This window comes from Lactuca virosa, chromosome 1 (assembly GCF_052849685.1).
Source record: "Lactuca virosa cultivar CGN04683 chromosome 1, Lactuca_virosa_CGN04683_v6, whole genome shotgun sequence".
Lineage (NCBI taxonomy): Eukaryota > Viridiplantae > Streptophyta > Magnoliopsida > Asterales > Asteraceae > Lactuca > Lactuca virosa.
This window is the reverse complement of record NC_136426.1, coordinates 264,302,000-264,318,104: the sequence shown is the minus strand read 5'-3', so window position 1 is coordinate 264,318,104 and position 16,105 is coordinate 264,302,000. Positions and strand designations below refer to the sequence as shown.

Genomic DNA, 16,105 nt, shown 5'->3' with positions numbered 1-16,105 from the left:
TATGTCTTAAAAGACGCAGAACCTCCTTTATTTTCGTACGCGAGGCGTGGGACCCACGTGACCGATCGGCGCCGTTCCAAAAATACGAAAACCATCAACCATGAAACGGAGGCCACACGAGCATAGAAATAGCAAGAAAGAAAAAAAAAACAAAAAAAAACCGCACGTAAAATCTAAAAAAACGCAAACGGGCAAACGAAAAAGGGGGGTGCAACACGAGGACTTCCCAGGGGGTCACCCATCCTAGTACTACTCTCGCCCAAGCACGCTTAACTGCGGAGTTCTGATGGGATCCGGTGCATTAGTGCCGGTATGATCGCACCCGAAATATTATCCATGCTTATTGCTTTTATGTCTTAAAAGACGCAGAACCTCCTTTGTTTTCGTACGCGAGGCGTAGGACCCACGTGACCGATCGGCTCCGTTGCAAAAATACGAAAACCATGAACCATGAAGCGGAGGCCACCCGAGCATAGAAATAGCAAGAAAGAAAAAAAAACAAAAAAAAAACCGCACGTAAAATCTAAAAAAACGCAAACGAGCAACGAAAAAGGGGGGTGCAACACGAGGACTTCCCAGGGGGTCACCCATCCTAGTACTACTCTCGCCCAAGCACGCTTAACTGCAGAGTTCTAATGGGATCCGGTGCATTAGTGCTGGTATGATCGCACCCGAAATACTATCCATGCTTATTGCTTTTATGTCTTAAAAGACGCATAACCTCCTTTGTTTTCGTACGCGAGGCGTGGGACCCACGTGACCGATCGGCGCCGTTCCAAAAATACGAAAACCATCAACCATGAAACGGAGGCCACCCGAGCATAGAAATAGCAAGAAAGAAAAAAAAAACAAAAAAAAAACGTCACGTAAAATCTAAAAAAACGCAAACAGGCAACGAAAAAGGGGGTGCAACACGAGGACTTCCCAGGGGTCACCCATCCTAGTACTACTCTCGCCCAAGCACGCTTAACTGCGGAGTTATGATGGGATCTGGTGCATTAGAGCTGGTATGATCGCACCCGAAATACTATCCATGCTTATTGCTTTTATGTCTTAAAAGACGCAGAACCTCCTTTATTTTCGTACGCGAGGCGTGGGACCCACGTGACCGATCGGCGCCGTTCCAAAAATACGAAAACCATCAACCATGAAACGGAGGCCACCCGAGCATAGAAATAGCAAGAAAGAATAAAAAAACAAAAAAAAAACCGCACGTAAAATCTAAAAAAACGCAAACGGGCAAACGAAAAAGGGGGGTGCAACACGAGGACTTCCCAGGGGGTCACCCATCCTAGTACTACTCTCGCCCAAGCACGCTTAACTGCGGAGTTCTGATGGGATCCGGTGCATTAGTGCCGGTATGATCGCACCCGAAATATTATCCATGCTTATTGCTTTTATGTCTTAAAAGACGCAGAACCTCCTTTGTTTTCGTACGCGAGGCGTGGGACCCACGTGACCGATCGGCTCCGTTGCAAAAATACGAAAACCATGAACCATGAAGCGGAGGCCACCCGAGCATAGAAATAGCAAGAAAGAAAAAAAAACAAAAAAAAACCGCACGTAAAATCTAAAAAAACGCAAACGGGCAACGAAAAAAGGGGGTGCAACACGAGGACTTCCCAGGGGGTCACCCATCCTAGTACTACTCTCGCCCAAGCACGCTTAACTGCGGAGTTCTAATGGGATCCGGTGCATTAGTGCTGGTATGATCGCACCCGAAATACTATCCATGCTTATTGCTTTTATGTCTTAAAAGACGCAGAACCTCCTTTGTTTTCGTACGCGAGGCGTGGGACCCACGTGACCGATCGGCGCCGTTCCAAAAATACGAAAACCATCAACCATGAAACGGAGGCCACCCGAGCATAGAAATAGCAAGAAAGAAAAAAAAAACAAAAAAAAAACCGCACGTAAAATCTAAAAAAACGCAAACGGGCAAACGAAAAAGGGGGGTGCAACACGAGGACTTCCCAGGGGGTCACCCATCCTAGTACTACTCTCGCCCAAGCACGCTTAACTGCGGAGTTCTGATGGGATCCGGTGCATTAGTGCCGGTATGATCGCACCCGAAATATTATCCATGCTTATTGCTTTTATGTCTTAAAAGACGCAGAACCTCCTTTGTTTTCGTACGCGAGGCGTGGGACCCACGTGACCGATCGGCTCCGTTGCAAAAATACGAAAACCATGAACCATGAAGCGGAGGCCACCCAAGCATAGAAATAGCAAGAAAGAAAAAAAAACAAAAAAAAAACCGCACGTAAAATCTAAAAAAACGCAAACGGGCAACGAAAAAGGGGGGTCCAACACGAGGACTTCCCAGGGGGTCACCCATCCTAGTACTACTCTCGCCCAAGCACGCTTAACTGCGGAGTTCTGATGGCATCCGGTGCATTAGTGCTGGTATGATCGCACCCAAAATACTATCCATTCTTATTGCTTTTATGTCTTAAAAGACGCAGAACCTCCTTTGTTTTCGTACGCGAGGCGTGGGACCCACGTGACCGATCGGCTCCGTTCCAAAAATACGAAAACCATGAACCATGAAGCGGAGGCCACCCGAGCATAGAAATAGCAAGAAAGAAAAAAAACAAAAAAAAACAGCACGTAAAATCTAAAAAAAACGCAAACGGGCAACGAAAAAGGGGGGTGGAACACGAGGACTTCCAAGGGGGTCACCCATCCTAGTACTACTCTCGCCCAAGCACGCTTAACTGCGGAGTTCTGATGGGATCCGGTGCATTAGTGCTGGTATGATCGCACCCGAAATATTATCCATGCTTATTGCTTTTATGTCTTAAAAGACGCAGAACCTCCTTTGTTTTCGTACGCGAGGCGTGGGACCCACGTGACCGATCGGCTCCGTTCCAAAAATACGAAAACCATGAACCATGAAGCGGAGGCCACCCGAGCATAGAAATAGCAAAAAAGAAAAAAAAACAAAAAAAAAACCGCACGTAAAATCTAAAAAAACGCAAACGGGCAACGAAAAAGGGGGGTGCAACCCGAGGACTTCCCAGGGGTCACCCATCCTAGTACTACTCTCGCCCAAGCACGCTTAACTAAGGAGTTCTAATGGGATCCGGTGCATTAGTGCTGGTATGATCGCACCCGAAATACTATCCATGCTTATTGCTTTTATGTCTTAAAAGACGCAGAACCTCCTTTGTTTTCGTACGCGAGGCGTGGGACCCACGTGACCGATCGGCTCCGTTCCAAAAATACGAAAACCATGAACCATGAAGCGGAGGCCACCAGAGCATACAAACAGCAAGAAAGAAAAAAAACAAAAAAAAAACCGCACGTAAAATCTAAAAAAACGCAAACGGGCAAACGAAAAAGGGGGGTGCAACACGAGGACTTCCCAGGGGGTCACCCATCCTAGTACTACTCTCGCCCAAGCACACTTAACTGCGGAGTTCTGATGGGATCCGGTGCATTAGTGCTGGTATGATCGCACCCGAAATACTATCCATGCTTATTGCTTTTATGTCTTAAAAGACGCAGAACCTCCTTTGTTTTCGTACGCGAGGCGTGGGACCCACGTGACCGATCCTCTCCGTTCAAAAAATACGAAAACCATGAACAATGAAACGGATGCCACCCGAGCATAGAAATAGCAAGAAAGAAAAAAAAAACAAAAAAAAACCGCACGTAAAATCTAAAAAAACGCAAACAGGCAACGAAAAAGGGGGGTGCAACACGAGGACTTCCCAGGGGTCACCCATCCTAGTACTACTCTCGCCCAAGCACGCTTAACTACGGAGTTATGATGGGATCTGGTGCATTAGTGCTGGTATGATCGCACCCGAAATACTATCCATGCTTATTGCTTTTATGTCTTAAAAGACGCAGAACCTCCTTTGTTTTCGTACGCGAGGCGTGGGACCCACGTGACCGATCGGCGCCGTTCCAAAAATACGAAAACCATCAACCATGAAACGGAGGCCACCCGAGCATAGAAATAGCAAGAAAGAAAAAAAAAAAAAAAAACCGCACGTAAAATCTAAAAAAACGCAAACGGGCAAACGAAAAAGGGGGGTGCAACACGAGGACTTCCCAGGGGGTCACCCATCCTAGTACTACTCTCGCCCAAGCACGCTTAACTGCGGAGTTCTGATGGGATCCGGTGCATTAGTGCCGGTATGATCGCACCCGAAATATTATCCATGCTTATTGCTTTTATGTCTTAAAAGACGCAGAACCTCCTTTGTTTTCGTACGCGAGGCGTGGGACCCACGTGACCGATCGGCGCCGTTTCAAAAATACGAAAACCATCAACCATGAAATGGAGGCCACCCGAGCATAGAAATAGCAAGAAAGAAAAAAAAAACAAAAAAAAAAACCGCACGTAAAATCTAAAAAAACGCAAACGGGCAAACGAAAAAAGGGGGGTGCAACACGAGGACTTCCCAGGGGGTCACCCAACCTAGTACTACTCTCGCCCAAGCACGCTTAACTGCGGAGTTCTGATGGGATCCGGTGCATTAGTGCCGGTATGATCGCACCCGAAATATTATCCATGCTTATTGCTTTTATGTCTTAAAAGACGCAGAACCTCCTTTGTTTTCGTACGCGAGGCGTGGGACCCACGTGACCGATCGGCTCCGTTGCAAATATACGAAAACCATGAACTATGAAGCGGAGGCCACCCGAGGATAGAAATAGCAAGAAAGAAAAAAAAACAAAAAAAAACCGCACGTAAAATCTAAAAAAACGCAAACGGGCAACGAAAAAGGTGGGTGCAACACGAGGACTTCCCAGGGGTTCACCCATCCTAGTACTACTCTCGCCCAAGCACGCTTAACTACGGAGTTCTAATGGGATCCGGTGCATTAGTGCTGGTATGATCGCACCCGAAATACTATCCATGCTTATTGCTTTTATGTCTTAAAATACGCAGAACCTCCTTTGTTTTCGTACGCGAGGCGTGGGACCCACGTGACCGATCGGCTCCGTTCCAAAAATACGAAAACCATGAACCATGAAACGGATGCCACCCGAGCATAAAAATAGCAAGAAAGAAAAAAAAAACCGCACGTAAAATCTAAAAAAAACGCAAACGGGCAACGAAAAAGGGGGGTGAAACACGAGGACTTCCCAGGGGGTCACCCATCCTAGTACTACTCTCGCCCAAGCACGCTTAACTGCGGAGTTCTGATGGGATCCGGTGCATTAGTGCTCGTATGATCGCACCCGAAATACTATCCATGCTTATTGCTTTTATGTCTTAAAAGACGCAGAACCTCCTTTGTTTTCGTACGCGAGGCGTGGGACCCACGTGACCGATCCTCTCCGTTCAAAAAATACGAAAACCATGAACAATGAAACGGATGCCACCCGAGCATAGAAATAGCAAGAAAGAAAAAAAAAACAAAAAAAAACCGCACGTAAAATCTAAAAAAACGCAAACAGGCAACGAAAAAGGGGGGTGCAACACGAGGACTTCCCAGGGGTCACCCATCCTAGTACTACTCTCGCCCAAGCACGCTTAACTACGGAGTTATGATGGGATCTGGTGCATTAGTGCTGGTATGATCGCACCCGAAATACTATCCATGCTTATTGCTTTTATGTCTTAAAAGACGCAGAACCTCCTTTGTTTTCGTACGCGAGGCGTGGGACCCACGTGACCGATCGGCGCCGTTCCAAAAATACGAAAACCATCAACCATGAAACGGAGGCCACCCGAGCATAGAAATAGCAAGAAAGAAAAAAAAAAAAAAAACCGCACGTAAAATCTAAAAAAACGCAAACGGGCAAACGAAAAAGGGGGGTGCAACACGAGGACTTCCCAGGGGGTCACCCATCCTAGTACTACTCTCGCCCAAGCACGCTTAACTGCGGAGTTCTGATGGGATCCGGTGCATTAGTGCCGGTATGATCGCACCCGAAATATTATCCATGCTTATTGCTTTTATGTCTTAAAAGACGCAGAACCTCCTTTGTTTTCGTACGCGAGGCGTGGGACCCACGTGACCGATCGGCGCCGTTTCAAAAATACGAAAACCATCAACCATGAAATGGAGGCCACCCGAGCATAGAAATAGCAAGAAAGAAAAAAAAAACAAAAAAAAAACCGCACGTAAAATCTAAAAAAACGCAAACGGGCAAACGAAAAAAGGGGGGTGCAACACGAGGACTTCCCAGGGGGTCACCCAACCTAGTACTACTCTCGCCCAAGCACGCTTAACTGCGGAGTTCTGATGGGATCCGGTGCATTAGTGCCGGTATGATCGCACCCGAAATATTATCCATGCTTATTGCTTTTATGTCTTAAAAGACGCAGAACCTCCTTTGTTTTCGTACGCGAGGCGTGGGACCCACGTGACCGATCGGCTCCGTTGCAAATATACGAAAACCATGAACTATGAAGCGGAGGCCACCCGAGGATAGAAATAGCAAGAAAGAAAAAAAAACAAAAAAAAACCGCACGTAAAATCTAAAAAAACGCAAACGGGCAACGAAAAAGGTGGGTGCAACACGAGGACTTCCCAGGGGTTCACCCATCCTAGTACTACTCTCGCCCAAGCACGCTTAACTACGGAGTTCTAATGGGATCCGGTGCATTAGTGCTGGTATGATCGCACCCGAAATACTATCCATGCTTATTGCTTTTATGTCTTAAAAGACGCAGAACCTCCTTTGTTTTCGTACGCGAGGCGTGGGACCCACGTGACCGATCGGCTCCGTTCCAAAAATACGAAAACCATGAACCATGAAACGGATGCCACCCGAGCATAAAAATAGCAAGAAAGAAAAAAAAAACCGCACGTAAAATCTAAAAAAAACGCAAACGGGCAACGAAAAAGGGGGGTGAAACACGAGGACTTCCCAGGGGGTCACCCATCCTAGTACTACTCTCGCCCAAGCACGCTTAACTGCGGAGTTCTGATGGGATCCGGTGCATTAGTGCTCGTATGATCGCACCCGAAATACTATCCATGCTTATTGCTTTTATGTCTTAAAAGACGCAGAACCTCCTTTGTTTTCGTACGCGAGGCGTGGGACCCACGTGACCGATCGGCTCCGTTCCAAAAATACGAAAACCATGAACCATGAAACGGAGGCCACCCGAGCATAGAAATAGCGAAAAAGAAAAAAAAACAAAAAAAAACCGCACGTAAAATCTAAAAAAACGCAAACGGGCAACGAAAAAGGGGGGTGCAACACGAGGACTTCCCAGGGGGTCACCCATCCTAGTACTACTCTCGCCCGAGCACGCTTAACTAAGGAGTTCTAATGGGATCCGGTGCATTAGTGCTGGTATGATCGCACCCGAAATACTATCCTTTTTATTGCTTTTATGTCTTAAAAGACGCAGAACCTCCTTTGTTTTCGTACGCGAGGCGTGGGACCCACGTGACCGATCGGCTCCGTTCCAAAAATACGAAAACCATGAACCATGAAACGGATGCCACCCGAGCATAGAAACAGCAAGAAAGAAAAAAAACAAAAAAAAACCGCACGTAAAATCTAAAAAAACGCAAACGGGCAAACGAAAAAGGGGGGTGCAACACGAGGACTTCCCAGGGGGTCACCCATCCTAGTACTACTCTCGCCCAAGCACGCTTAACTGCGGAGTTCTAATGGGATCCGGTGCATTAGTGCTGGTATGATCGCACCCGAAATACTATTCATGATTATTGCTTTTATGTCTTAAAAGACGCAGAACCTCCTTTGTTTTCGTACGCGAGGCGTGGGACCCACGTGACCGATCGTCTCCGTTCCAAAAATACGAAAACCATCAACCATGAAACGGATGCCACCCGAGCATAGAAACAGCAAGAAAGAAAAAAAAAACAAAAAAAAAACCGCACGTAAAATCTAAAAAAACGCAAACGGGCAAACGAAAAAGGGGGGTGCAACACGAGGACTTCCCAGGGGGTCACCCATCCTAGTACTACTCTCGCCCAAGCACGCTTAACTGCAGAGTTCTGATGGGATCCGATGCATTAGTGCTGGTATGATCGCACCCGAAATACTATTCATGATTATTGCTTTTATGTCTTAAAAGACGCAGAACCTCCTTTGTTTTCGTACGCGAGGCGTGGGACCCACGTGACCGATCGGCTCCGTTGCAAAAATACGAAAACCATCAATCATGAAACGGATGCCACCCGAGCATAGAAACAGCAAGAAAGAAAAAAAAACAAAAAAAAAACCGCACGTAAAATCTAAAAAAACGCAAACGGGCAACGAAAAAGGGGGGTGCAACACGAGGACTTCCCAGGGGGTCACCCATCCTAGTACTACTTTCGCCCAAGCACGCTTAACTGCGGAGTTCTGATGGGATCCGGTGCATTAGTGCTGGTATGATCGCACCCGAAATATTATCCATGCTTATTGCTTTTATGTCTTAAAAGACGCAGAACCTCCTTTGTTTTCGTACGCGAGGCGTGGGACCCACGAGACCGATCGGCTCCGTTCCAAAAATACGAAAACCATGAACGATGAAGCGGAGGCCACCCGAGTATAGAAATAGCAAGAAAGAAAAAAAAAACAAAAAAAAAACCGCACGTAAAATCTAAAAAAACGCAAACGGGCAACGAAAAAAGGGGTGCAACACGAGGACTTCCCAAGGGGTCACCCATCCTAGTACTACTCTCGCCCAAGCACGCTTAACTGCGGAGTTCTGATGGGATCCGGTGCATTAGTGCTGGTATGATCGCACCCGAAATACTATCCATGCTTATTGCTTTTATGTCTTATAAGACGCAGAACCTCCTTTGTTTTCGTACGCGAGGCGTGGGACCCACGTGACCGATCGGCTCCGTTCCAAAAATACGAAAACCATGAACCATGAAGTGGAGGCCACCCGAGCATAGAAATAGCAAGAAAGAAAAAAAACAAAAAAAAACAGCACGTAAAATCTAAAAAAAACGCAAACGGGCAACGAAAAAGGGGGGTGGAACACGAGAACTTCCCAGGGGGTCACCCATCCTAGTACTACTCTCGACCAAGCACGCTTAACTGCGGAGTTCTGATGGGATCCGGTGCATTAGTGCTGGTATGATCGCACCCGAAATATTATCCATGCTTATTGCTTTTATGTCTTAAAAGACGCAGAACCTCCTTTGTTTTCGTACGCGAGGCGTGGGACCCACGTGACCGATCGGCTCCGTTCCAAAAATACAAAAACCATGAACCATGAAGCGGAGGCCACCCGAGCATAGAAATAGCAAAAAAGAAAAAAAAACAAAAAAAAACCGCACGTAAAATCTAAAAAAACGCAAACGGGCAACGAAAAAGGGAGGTGCAACCCGAGGACTTCCCAGGGGTCACCCATCCTAGTACTACTCTCGCCCCAGCACGCTTAACTAAGGAGTTCTGATGGGATCCGGTGCATTAGTGCTGGTATGATCGCACCCGAAATACTATCCATGCTTATTGCTTTTATGTCTTAAAAGACGCAGAACCTCCTTTGTTTTCGTACGCGAGGCGTGGGACCCACGTGACCGATCGGCTCCGTTCCAAAAATACGAAAACCATGAACCATGAAGCGGAGGCCACCCGAGCATACAAACAGCAAGAAAGAAAAAAAACAAAAAAAAAACCGCACGTAAAATCTAAAAAAACGCAAACGGGCAAATGAAAAAGGGGGGTGCAACACGAGGACTTCCCAAGGGGTCACCCATCCTAGTACTACTCTCGCCCAAGCACGCTTAACTGCGGAGTTCTGATGGGATCCGGTGCATTAGTGCTGGTATGATCGCACCCGAAATACTATCCATGCTTATTGCTTTTATGTCTTAAAAGACGCAGAACCTCCTTTGTTTTCGTACGCGAGGCGTGGGACCCACGTGACCGATCCTCTCCGTTCCAAAAATACGAAAACCATGAACCATGAAACGGATGCCACCCGAGCATAGAAATAGCAAGAAAGAAAAAAAAAACAAAAAAAAACCGCACGTAAAATCTAAAAAAACGCAAACAGGCAACGAAAAAGGGGGGTGCAACACGAGGACTTCCCAGGGGTCACCCATCCTAGTACTACTCTCGCCCAAGCACGCTTAACTGCGGAGTTATGATGGGATCTGGTGCATTAGTGCTGGTATGATCGCACCCGAAATACTATCCATGCTTATTGCTTTTATGTCTTAAAAGACGCAGAACCTCCTTTGTTTTCGTACGCGAGGCGTGGGACCCACGTGACCGATCGGCGCCGTTCCAAAAATACGAAAACCATCAACCATGAAACGGAGGCCACCCGAGCATAGAAATAGCAAGAAAGAAAAAAAAAACAAAAAAAAAACCGCACGTAAAATCTAAAAAAACGCAAACGGGCAAACGAAAAAGGGGGGTGCAACACGAGGACTTCCCAGGGGGTCACCCATCCTAGTACTACTCTCGCCCAAGCACGCTTAACTGCGGAGTTCTGATGGGATCCGGTGCATTAGTGCTGGTATGATCGCACCCGAAATATTATCCATGCTTATTGCTTTTATGTCTTAAAAGACGCAGAACCTCCTTTGTTTTCGTACGCGAGGCGTGGGACCCACGTGACCGATCGGCTCCGTTCCAAAAATACAAAAACCATGAACCATGAAGCGGAGGCCACCCGAGCATAGAAATAGCAAAAAAGAAAAAAAAACAAAAAAAAAACCGCACGTAAAATCTAAAAAAACGCAAACGGGCAACGAAAAAGGGAGGTGCAACCCGAGGACTTCCCAGGGGTCACCCATCCTAGTACTACTCTCGCCCAAGCACGCTTAACTAAGGAGTTCTGATGGGATCCGGTGCATTAGTGCTGGTATGATCGCACCCGAAATACTATCCATGCTTATTGCTTTTATGTCTTAAAAGACGCAGAACCTCCTTTGTTTTCGTACGCGAGGCGTGGGACCCACGTGACCGATCGGCTCCGTTCCAAAAATACGAAAACCATGAACCATGAAGCGGAGGCCACCCGAGCATACAAACAGCAAGAAAGAAAAAAAAACAAAAAAAAACCGCACGTAAAATCTAAAAAAACGCAAACGGGCAAATGAAAAAGGGGGGTGCAACACGAGGACTTCCCAAGGGGTCACCCATCCTAGTACTACTCTCGCCCAAGCACGCTTAACTGCGGAGTTCTGATGGGATCCGGTGCATTAGTGCTGGTATGATCGCACCCGAAATACTATCCATGCTTATTGCTTTTATGTCTTAAAAGACGCAGAACCTCCTTTGTTTTCGTACGCGAGGCGTGGGACCCACGTGACCGATCCTCTCCGTTCCAAAAATACGAAAACCATGAACCATGAAACGGATGCCACCCGAGCATAGAAATAGCAAGAAAGAAAAAAAAACAAAAAAAACCGCACGTAAAATCTAAAAAAACGCAAACAGGCAACGAAAAAGGGGGGTGCAACACGAGGACTTCCCAGGGGTCACCCATCCTAGTACTACTCTCGCCCAAGCACGCTTAACTGCGGAGTTATGATGGGATCTGGTGCATTAGTGCTGGTATGATCGCACCCGAAATACTATCCATGCTTATTGCTTTTATGTCTTAAAAGACGCAGAACCTCCTTTGTTTTCGTACGCGAGGCGTGGGACCCACGTGACCGATCGGCGCCGTTCCAAAAATACGAAAACCATCAACCATGAAACGGAGGCCACCCGAGCATAGAAATAGCAAGAAAGAAAAAAAAAACAAAAAAAAAACCGCACGTAAAATCTAAAAAAACGCAAACGGGCAAACGAAAAAGGGGGGTGCAACACGAGGACTTCCCAGGGGGTCACCCATCCTAGTACTACTCTCGCCCAAGCACGCTTAACTGCGGAGTTCTGATGGGATCCGGTGCATTAGTGCCGGTATGATCGCACCCGAAATATTATCCATGCTTATTGCTTTTATGTCTTAAAAGACGCAGAACCTCCTTTGTTTTCGTACGCGAGGCGTGGGACCCACGTGACCGATCGGCTCCGTTGCAAAAATACGAAAACCATGAACCATGAAGCGGAGGCCACCCGAGCATAGAAATAGCAAGAAAGAAAAAAAACAAAAAAAAAAAACCGCACGTAAAATCTAAAAAAACGCAAACGGGCAACGAAAAAGGGGGGTGCAACACGAGGACTTCCCAGGGGGTCACCCATCCTAGTACTACTCTCGCCCAAGCACGCTTAACTACGGAGTTCTAATGGGATCCGGTGCATTAGTGCTGGTATGATCGCACCCGAAATACTATCCATGCTTATTGCTTTTATCTCTTAAAAGACGCAGAACCTCCTTTGTTTTCGTACGCGAGGCGTGGGACCCACGTGACCGATCGGCTCCGTTCCAAAAATACGAAAACCATGAACCATGAAACGGATGCCACCCGAGCATAGAAATAGCAAGAAAGAAAAAAAAAACCGCACGTAAAATCTAAAAAAAACGCAAACGGGCAACGAAAAAGGGGGGTGAAACACGAGGACTTCCCAGGGGGTCACCCATCCTAGTACTACTCTCGCCCAAGCACGCTTAACTGCGGAGTTCTGATGGGATCCGGTGCATTAGTGCTCGTATGATCGCACCCGAAATACTATCCATGCTTATTGCTTTTATGTCTTAAAAGACGCAGAACCTCCTTTGTTTTCGTACGCGAGGCGTGGGACCCACGTGACCGATCGGCTCCGTTCCAAAAATACGAAAACCATGAACCATGAAACGGAGGCCACCCGAGCATAGAAATAGCGAAAAAGAAAAAAAAACAAAAAAAACCCGCACGTAAAATCTAAAAAAACGCAAACGGGCAACGAAAAAGGGGGGTGCAACACGAGGACTTCCCAGGGGGTCACCCATCCTAGTACTACTCTCGCCTAAGCACGCTTAACTAAGGAGTTCTAATGGGATCCGGTGCATTAGTGCTGGTATGATCGCACCCGAAATACTATCCTTTTAATTGCTTTTATGTCTTAAAAGACGCAGAACCTCCTTTGTTTTCGTACGCGAGGCGTGGGACCCACGTGACCGATCGGCTCCGTTCCAAAAATACGAAAACCATCAACCATGAAACGGATGCCACCCGAGCATAGAAACAGCAAGAAAGAAAAAAAACAAAAAAAAACCGCACGTAAAATCTAAAAAAACGCAAACGGGCAAACGAAAAAGGGGGGTGCAACACGAGGACTTCCCAGGGGGTCACCCATCCTAGTACTACTCTCGCCCAAGCACGCTTAACTGCGGAGTTCTGATGGGATCCGGTGCATTAGTGCTGGTATGATCGCACCCGAAATACTATTCATGATTATTGCTTTTATGTCTTAAAAGACGCAGAACCTCCTTTGTTTTCGTACGCGAGGCGTGGGACCCACGTGACCGATCGTCTCCGTTCCAAAAATACGAAAACCATCAACCATGAAACGGATGCCACCCGAGCATAGAAACAGCAAGAAAGAAAAAAAAAACAAAAAAAAAACCGCACGTAAAATCTAAAAAAACGCAAACGGGCAAACGAAAAAGGGGGTTGCAACACGAGGACTTCCCAGGGGGTCACCCATCCTAGTACTACTCTCGCCCAAGCACGCTTAACTGCGGAGTTCTGATGGGATCCGATGCATTAGTGCTGGTATGATCGCACCCGAAATACTATCCATGCTTATTGTTTTTATGTCTTAAAAGACGCAGAACCTCCTTTGTTTTCGTACGCGAGGCGTGGGACCCACGTGACCGATCGGCGCCGTTCCAAAAATACGAAAACCATCAACCATGAAACGGAGGCCACCCGAGCATAGAAATAGCAAGAAAGAAAAAAAAAACAAAAAAAAACCGCACGTAAAATCTAAAAAAACGCAAACGGGCAAACGAAAAAGGGGGGTGCAACACGAGGACTTCCCAGGGGGTCACCCATCCTAGTACTACTCTCGCCCAAGCACGCTTAACTGCGGAGTTCTGATGGGATCCGGTGCATTAGTGCCGGTATGATCGCACCCGAAATATTATCCATGCTTATTGCTTTTATGTCTTAAAAGACGCAGAACCTCCTTTGTTTTCGTACGCGAGGCGTGGGACCCACGTGACCGATCGGCTCCGTTGCAAAAATACGAAAACCATGAACCATGAAGCGGAGGCCACCCGAGCATAGAAATAGCAAGAAAGAAAAAAAAACAAAAAAAAAACCGCACGTAAAATCTAAAAAAACGCAAACGGGCAAACGAAAAAGGGGGGTGCAACACGAGGACTTCCCAGGGGGTCACCCATCCTAGTACTACTCTCGCCCAAGCACGCTTAACTGCGGAGTTCTAATAGGATCCGGTGCATTAGTGCTGGTATGATCGCACCCGAAATACTATCCATGCTTATTGCTTTTATCTCTTAAAAGACGCAGAACCTCCTTTGTTTTCGTACGCGAGGCGTGGGACCCACGTGACCGATCGGCGCCGTTCCAAAAATACGAAAACCATCAACCATGAAACGGAGGCCACCCGAGCATAGAAATAGCAAGAAAGAAAAAAAAAACAAAAAAAAAACCGCACGTAAAATCAAAAAAAACGCAAACGGGCAAACGAAAAAGGGGGGTGCAACACGAGGACTTCCCAGGGGGTCACCCATCCTAGTACTACTCTCGCCCAAGCACGCTTAACTGCGGAGTTCTGATGGGATCCGGTGCATTAGTGCCGGTATGATCGCACCCGAAATATTATCCATGCTTATTGCTTTTATGTCTTAAAAGACGCAGAACCTCCTTTGTTTTCGTACGCGAGGCGTGGGACCCACGTGACCGATCGGCTCCGTTGCAAAAATACGAAAACCATGAACCATGAAGCGGAGGCCACCCGAGCATAGAAATAGCAAAAAAGAAAAAAAAACAAAAAAAAACCGCACGTAAAATCTAAAAAAACGCAAACGGGCAACGAAAAAGGGGGGTGCAACCCGAGGACTTCCCAGGGGTCACCCATCCTAGTACTACTCTCGCCCAAGCACGCTTAACTAAGGAGTTCTGATGGGATCCGGTGCATTAGTGCTGGTATGATCGCACCCGAAATACTATCCATGCTTATTGCTTTTATGTCTTAAAAGACGCAGAACCTCCTTTGTTTTCGTACGCGAGGCGTGGGACCCACGTGACCGATCGTCTCCGTTCCAAAAATACGAAAACCATGAACCATGAAGCGGAGGCCACCCGAGCATACAAACAGCAAGAAAGAAAAAAAACAAAAAAAAACCGCACGTAAAATCTAAAAAAACGCAAACGGGCAAACGAAAAAGGGGGGTGCAACACGAGGACTTCCCAGGGGGTCACCCATCCTAGTACTACTCTCGCCCAAGCACGCTTAACTGCGGAGTTCTGATGGGATCCGGTGCATTAGTGCCGGTATGATCGCACCCGAAATATTATCCATGCTTATTGCTTTTATGTCTTAAAAGACGCAGAACCTCCTTTGTTTTCGTACGCGAGGCGTGGGACCCACGTGAGCGATCGGCTCCGTTGCAAAAATACGAAAACCATGAACCATGAAGCGGAGGCCACCCGAGCATAGAAATAGCAAGAAAGAAAAAAAAACAAAAAAAAAACCGCACGTAAAATCTAAAAAAACGCAAACGGGCAACGAAAAAGGGGGGTGCAACACGAGGACTTCCCAGGGGGTCACCCATCCTAGTACTACTCTCGCCCAAGCACGCTTAACTGCAGAGTTCTAATGGGATCCGGTGCATTAGTGCTGGTATGAATCGCACCCGAAATACTATCCATGCTTATTGCTTTTATGTCTTAAAAGACGCAGAACCTCCTTTGTTTTCGTACGCGAGGCGTGGGACCCACGTGACCGATCGGCGCCGTTCCAAAAATACGAAAACCATCAACCATGAAACGGAGGCCACCCGAGCATAGAAATAGCAAGAAAGAAAAAAAAAACAAAAAAAAAACGGCACGTAAAATCTAAAAAAACGCAAACGGGCAAACGAAAAAGGGGGTGCAACACGAGGATTTCCCAGGGGGTCACCCATCCTAGTACTACTCTCGCCCAAGCACGCTTAACTGCGGAGTTCTGATAGGATCCGGTGCATTAGTGCCGGTATGATCGCACCCGAAATATTATCCATGCTTATTGCTTTTATGTCTTAAAAGACGCAGAACCTCCTTTGTTTTCGTACGCGAGGCGTGGGACCCACGTGACCGATCGGCTCCGTTGCAAA

The 16,105-nt window shown here is 47.0% G+C and overlaps 46 non-coding genes across 46 annotated transcripts; all 46 read right to left on the bottom strand.

Annotated features, from left to right (window-relative positions):
* Window positions 1-205: 205 nt before the first annotated feature.
* Window positions 206-324, bottom strand: LOC145152526 (5S ribosomal RNA). Its single transcript, XR_013733061.1, has one exon. It is a non-coding gene; the product is annotated as a 5S ribosomal RNA (ribosomal RNA).
* A 230-nt stretch (window positions 325-554) lies between these two features.
* On the bottom strand, window positions 555-673 carry LOC145136448 (5S ribosomal RNA). Its single transcript, XR_013720470.1, has one exon. It is a non-coding gene; the product is annotated as a 5S ribosomal RNA (ribosomal RNA).
* Window positions 674-903: 230 nt separating this feature from the next.
* Window positions 904-1,021, bottom strand: LOC145150631 (5S ribosomal RNA). The gene has a single exon (XR_013731442.1). It is a non-coding gene; the product is annotated as a 5S ribosomal RNA (ribosomal RNA).
* A 232-nt stretch (window positions 1,022-1,253) lies between these two features.
* LOC145152525 (5S ribosomal RNA) lies at window positions 1,254-1,372 on the bottom strand. Its single transcript, XR_013733060.1, has one exon. It is a non-coding gene; the product is annotated as a 5S ribosomal RNA (ribosomal RNA).
* A 229-nt stretch (window positions 1,373-1,601) lies between these two features.
* Window positions 1,602-1,720, bottom strand: LOC145153665 (5S ribosomal RNA). The gene has a single exon (XR_013734162.1). It is a non-coding gene; the product is annotated as a 5S ribosomal RNA (ribosomal RNA).
* Window positions 1,721-1,952: 232 nt separating this feature from the next.
* On the bottom strand, window positions 1,953-2,071 carry LOC145152524 (5S ribosomal RNA). The gene has a single exon (XR_013733059.1). It is a non-coding gene; the product is annotated as a 5S ribosomal RNA (ribosomal RNA).
* Window positions 2,072-2,301: 230 nt separating this feature from the next.
* LOC145149749 (5S ribosomal RNA) lies at window positions 2,302-2,420 on the bottom strand. Its single transcript, XR_013730598.1, has one exon. It is a non-coding gene; the product is annotated as a 5S ribosomal RNA (ribosomal RNA).
* Window positions 2,421-2,649: 229 nt separating this feature from the next.
* Window positions 2,650-2,768, bottom strand: LOC145147350 (5S ribosomal RNA). Its single transcript, XR_013728258.1, has one exon. It is a non-coding gene; the product is annotated as a 5S ribosomal RNA (ribosomal RNA).
* Window positions 2,769-2,998: 230 nt separating this feature from the next.
* LOC145149715 (5S ribosomal RNA) lies at window positions 2,999-3,116 on the bottom strand. The gene has a single exon (XR_013730566.1). It is a non-coding gene; the product is annotated as a 5S ribosomal RNA (ribosomal RNA).
* Window positions 3,117-3,346: 230 nt separating this feature from the next.
* LOC145154093 (5S ribosomal RNA) lies at window positions 3,347-3,465 on the bottom strand. The gene has a single exon (XR_013734576.1). It is a non-coding gene; the product is annotated as a 5S ribosomal RNA (ribosomal RNA).
* Window positions 3,466-3,695: 230 nt separating this feature from the next.
* On the bottom strand, window positions 3,696-3,813 carry LOC145150126 (5S ribosomal RNA). The gene has a single exon (XR_013730952.1). It is a non-coding gene; the product is annotated as a 5S ribosomal RNA (ribosomal RNA).
* A 228-nt stretch (window positions 3,814-4,041) lies between these two features.
* On the bottom strand, window positions 4,042-4,160 carry LOC145152523 (5S ribosomal RNA). The gene has a single exon (XR_013733058.1). It is a non-coding gene; the product is annotated as a 5S ribosomal RNA (ribosomal RNA).
* Window positions 4,161-4,394: 234 nt separating this feature from the next.
* On the bottom strand, window positions 4,395-4,513 carry LOC145154385 (5S ribosomal RNA). Its single transcript, XR_013734859.1, has one exon. It is a non-coding gene; the product is annotated as a 5S ribosomal RNA (ribosomal RNA).
* A 229-nt stretch (window positions 4,514-4,742) lies between these two features.
* On the bottom strand, window positions 4,743-4,861 carry LOC145146954 (5S ribosomal RNA). Its single transcript, XR_013727874.1, has one exon. It is a non-coding gene; the product is annotated as a 5S ribosomal RNA (ribosomal RNA).
* Window positions 4,862-5,082: 221 nt separating this feature from the next.
* Window positions 5,083-5,201, bottom strand: LOC145148324 (5S ribosomal RNA). Its single transcript, XR_013729213.1, has one exon. It is a non-coding gene; the product is annotated as a 5S ribosomal RNA (ribosomal RNA).
* Window positions 5,202-5,431: 230 nt separating this feature from the next.
* On the bottom strand, window positions 5,432-5,549 carry LOC145150125 (5S ribosomal RNA). The gene has a single exon (XR_013730951.1). It is a non-coding gene; the product is annotated as a 5S ribosomal RNA (ribosomal RNA).
* A 227-nt stretch (window positions 5,550-5,776) lies between these two features.
* On the bottom strand, window positions 5,777-5,895 carry LOC145152521 (5S ribosomal RNA). The gene has a single exon (XR_013733055.1). It is a non-coding gene; the product is annotated as a 5S ribosomal RNA (ribosomal RNA).
* Window positions 5,896-6,128: 233 nt separating this feature from the next.
* Window positions 6,129-6,247, bottom strand: LOC145154384 (5S ribosomal RNA). The gene has a single exon (XR_013734858.1). It is a non-coding gene; the product is annotated as a 5S ribosomal RNA (ribosomal RNA).
* Window positions 6,248-6,476: 229 nt separating this feature from the next.
* LOC145146953 (5S ribosomal RNA) lies at window positions 6,477-6,595 on the bottom strand. Its single transcript, XR_013727873.1, has one exon. It is a non-coding gene; the product is annotated as a 5S ribosomal RNA (ribosomal RNA).
* A 221-nt stretch (window positions 6,596-6,816) lies between these two features.
* On the bottom strand, window positions 6,817-6,935 carry LOC145148322 (5S ribosomal RNA). Its single transcript, XR_013729211.1, has one exon. It is a non-coding gene; the product is annotated as a 5S ribosomal RNA (ribosomal RNA).
* Window positions 6,936-7,164: 229 nt separating this feature from the next.
* On the bottom strand, window positions 7,165-7,283 carry LOC145145933 (5S ribosomal RNA). Its single transcript, XR_013726883.1, has one exon. It is a non-coding gene; the product is annotated as a 5S ribosomal RNA (ribosomal RNA).
* Window positions 7,284-7,511: 228 nt separating this feature from the next.
* On the bottom strand, window positions 7,512-7,630 carry LOC145153664 (5S ribosomal RNA). The gene has a single exon (XR_013734161.1). It is a non-coding gene; the product is annotated as a 5S ribosomal RNA (ribosomal RNA).
* Window positions 7,631-7,862: 232 nt separating this feature from the next.
* On the bottom strand, window positions 7,863-7,981 carry LOC145145017 (5S ribosomal RNA). Its single transcript, XR_013726011.1, has one exon. It is a non-coding gene; the product is annotated as a 5S ribosomal RNA (ribosomal RNA).
* Window positions 7,982-8,211: 230 nt separating this feature from the next.
* On the bottom strand, window positions 8,212-8,330 carry LOC145137466 (5S ribosomal RNA). The gene has a single exon (XR_013721079.1). It is a non-coding gene; the product is annotated as a 5S ribosomal RNA (ribosomal RNA).
* Window positions 8,331-8,560: 230 nt separating this feature from the next.
* LOC145153482 (5S ribosomal RNA) lies at window positions 8,561-8,679 on the bottom strand. Its single transcript, XR_013733988.1, has one exon. It is a non-coding gene; the product is annotated as a 5S ribosomal RNA (ribosomal RNA).
* Window positions 8,680-8,908: 229 nt separating this feature from the next.
* Window positions 8,909-9,027, bottom strand: LOC145147541 (5S ribosomal RNA). Its single transcript, XR_013728440.1, has one exon. It is a non-coding gene; the product is annotated as a 5S ribosomal RNA (ribosomal RNA).
* A 229-nt stretch (window positions 9,028-9,256) lies between these two features.
* Window positions 9,257-9,374, bottom strand: LOC145150421 (5S ribosomal RNA). The gene has a single exon (XR_013731247.1). It is a non-coding gene; the product is annotated as a 5S ribosomal RNA (ribosomal RNA).
* Window positions 9,375-9,604: 230 nt separating this feature from the next.
* On the bottom strand, window positions 9,605-9,723 carry LOC145153479 (5S ribosomal RNA). Its single transcript, XR_013733986.1, has one exon. It is a non-coding gene; the product is annotated as a 5S ribosomal RNA (ribosomal RNA).
* A 230-nt stretch (window positions 9,724-9,953) lies between these two features.
* LOC145150045 (5S ribosomal RNA) lies at window positions 9,954-10,071 on the bottom strand. Its single transcript, XR_013730875.1, has one exon. It is a non-coding gene; the product is annotated as a 5S ribosomal RNA (ribosomal RNA).
* A 232-nt stretch (window positions 10,072-10,303) lies between these two features.
* Window positions 10,304-10,422, bottom strand: LOC145152330 (5S ribosomal RNA). The gene has a single exon (XR_013732853.1). It is a non-coding gene; the product is annotated as a 5S ribosomal RNA (ribosomal RNA).
* Window positions 10,423-10,652: 230 nt separating this feature from the next.
* LOC145149972 (5S ribosomal RNA) lies at window positions 10,653-10,770 on the bottom strand. Its single transcript, XR_013730806.1, has one exon. It is a non-coding gene; the product is annotated as a 5S ribosomal RNA (ribosomal RNA).
* Window positions 10,771-11,000: 230 nt separating this feature from the next.
* LOC145153478 (5S ribosomal RNA) lies at window positions 11,001-11,119 on the bottom strand. Its single transcript, XR_013733985.1, has one exon. It is a non-coding gene; the product is annotated as a 5S ribosomal RNA (ribosomal RNA).
* A 228-nt stretch (window positions 11,120-11,347) lies between these two features.
* Window positions 11,348-11,465, bottom strand: LOC145150044 (5S ribosomal RNA). Its single transcript, XR_013730874.1, has one exon. It is a non-coding gene; the product is annotated as a 5S ribosomal RNA (ribosomal RNA).
* Window positions 11,466-11,697: 232 nt separating this feature from the next.
* Window positions 11,698-11,816, bottom strand: LOC145152520 (5S ribosomal RNA). Its single transcript, XR_013733054.1, has one exon. It is a non-coding gene; the product is annotated as a 5S ribosomal RNA (ribosomal RNA).
* Window positions 11,817-12,047: 231 nt separating this feature from the next.
* On the bottom strand, window positions 12,048-12,166 carry LOC145153794 (5S ribosomal RNA). Its single transcript, XR_013734286.1, has one exon. It is a non-coding gene; the product is annotated as a 5S ribosomal RNA (ribosomal RNA).
* Window positions 12,167-12,387: 221 nt separating this feature from the next.
* On the bottom strand, window positions 12,388-12,506 carry LOC145148321 (5S ribosomal RNA). The gene has a single exon (XR_013729210.1). It is a non-coding gene; the product is annotated as a 5S ribosomal RNA (ribosomal RNA).
* Window positions 12,507-12,735: 229 nt separating this feature from the next.
* LOC145148300 (5S ribosomal RNA) lies at window positions 12,736-12,854 on the bottom strand. The gene has a single exon (XR_013729190.1). It is a non-coding gene; the product is annotated as a 5S ribosomal RNA (ribosomal RNA).
* A 228-nt stretch (window positions 12,855-13,082) lies between these two features.
* LOC145152329 (5S ribosomal RNA) lies at window positions 13,083-13,201 on the bottom strand. The gene has a single exon (XR_013732852.1). It is a non-coding gene; the product is annotated as a 5S ribosomal RNA (ribosomal RNA).
* Window positions 13,202-13,433: 232 nt separating this feature from the next.
* Window positions 13,434-13,552, bottom strand: LOC145145129 (5S ribosomal RNA). The gene has a single exon (XR_013726118.1). It is a non-coding gene; the product is annotated as a 5S ribosomal RNA (ribosomal RNA).
* A 231-nt stretch (window positions 13,553-13,783) lies between these two features.
* LOC145152519 (5S ribosomal RNA) lies at window positions 13,784-13,902 on the bottom strand. The gene has a single exon (XR_013733053.1). It is a non-coding gene; the product is annotated as a 5S ribosomal RNA (ribosomal RNA).
* Window positions 13,903-14,133: 231 nt separating this feature from the next.
* LOC145143606 (5S ribosomal RNA) lies at window positions 14,134-14,252 on the bottom strand. The gene has a single exon (XR_013724636.1). It is a non-coding gene; the product is annotated as a 5S ribosomal RNA (ribosomal RNA).
* A 232-nt stretch (window positions 14,253-14,484) lies between these two features.
* Window positions 14,485-14,603, bottom strand: LOC145152518 (5S ribosomal RNA). The gene has a single exon (XR_013733052.1). It is a non-coding gene; the product is annotated as a 5S ribosomal RNA (ribosomal RNA).
* Window positions 14,604-14,832: 229 nt separating this feature from the next.
* Window positions 14,833-14,950, bottom strand: LOC145149349 (5S ribosomal RNA). The gene has a single exon (XR_013730204.1). It is a non-coding gene; the product is annotated as a 5S ribosomal RNA (ribosomal RNA).
* A 229-nt stretch (window positions 14,951-15,179) lies between these two features.
* Window positions 15,180-15,298, bottom strand: LOC145152517 (5S ribosomal RNA). The gene has a single exon (XR_013733050.1). It is a non-coding gene; the product is annotated as a 5S ribosomal RNA (ribosomal RNA).
* A 230-nt stretch (window positions 15,299-15,528) lies between these two features.
* LOC145147776 (5S ribosomal RNA) lies at window positions 15,529-15,648 on the bottom strand. The gene has a single exon (XR_013728668.1). It is a non-coding gene; the product is annotated as a 5S ribosomal RNA (ribosomal RNA).
* Window positions 15,649-15,879: 231 nt separating this feature from the next.
* LOC145142748 (5S ribosomal RNA) lies at window positions 15,880-15,998 on the bottom strand. The gene has a single exon (XR_013723815.1). It is a non-coding gene; the product is annotated as a 5S ribosomal RNA (ribosomal RNA).
* Between the last annotated feature and the right edge of the window lie 107 nt (window positions 15,999-16,105).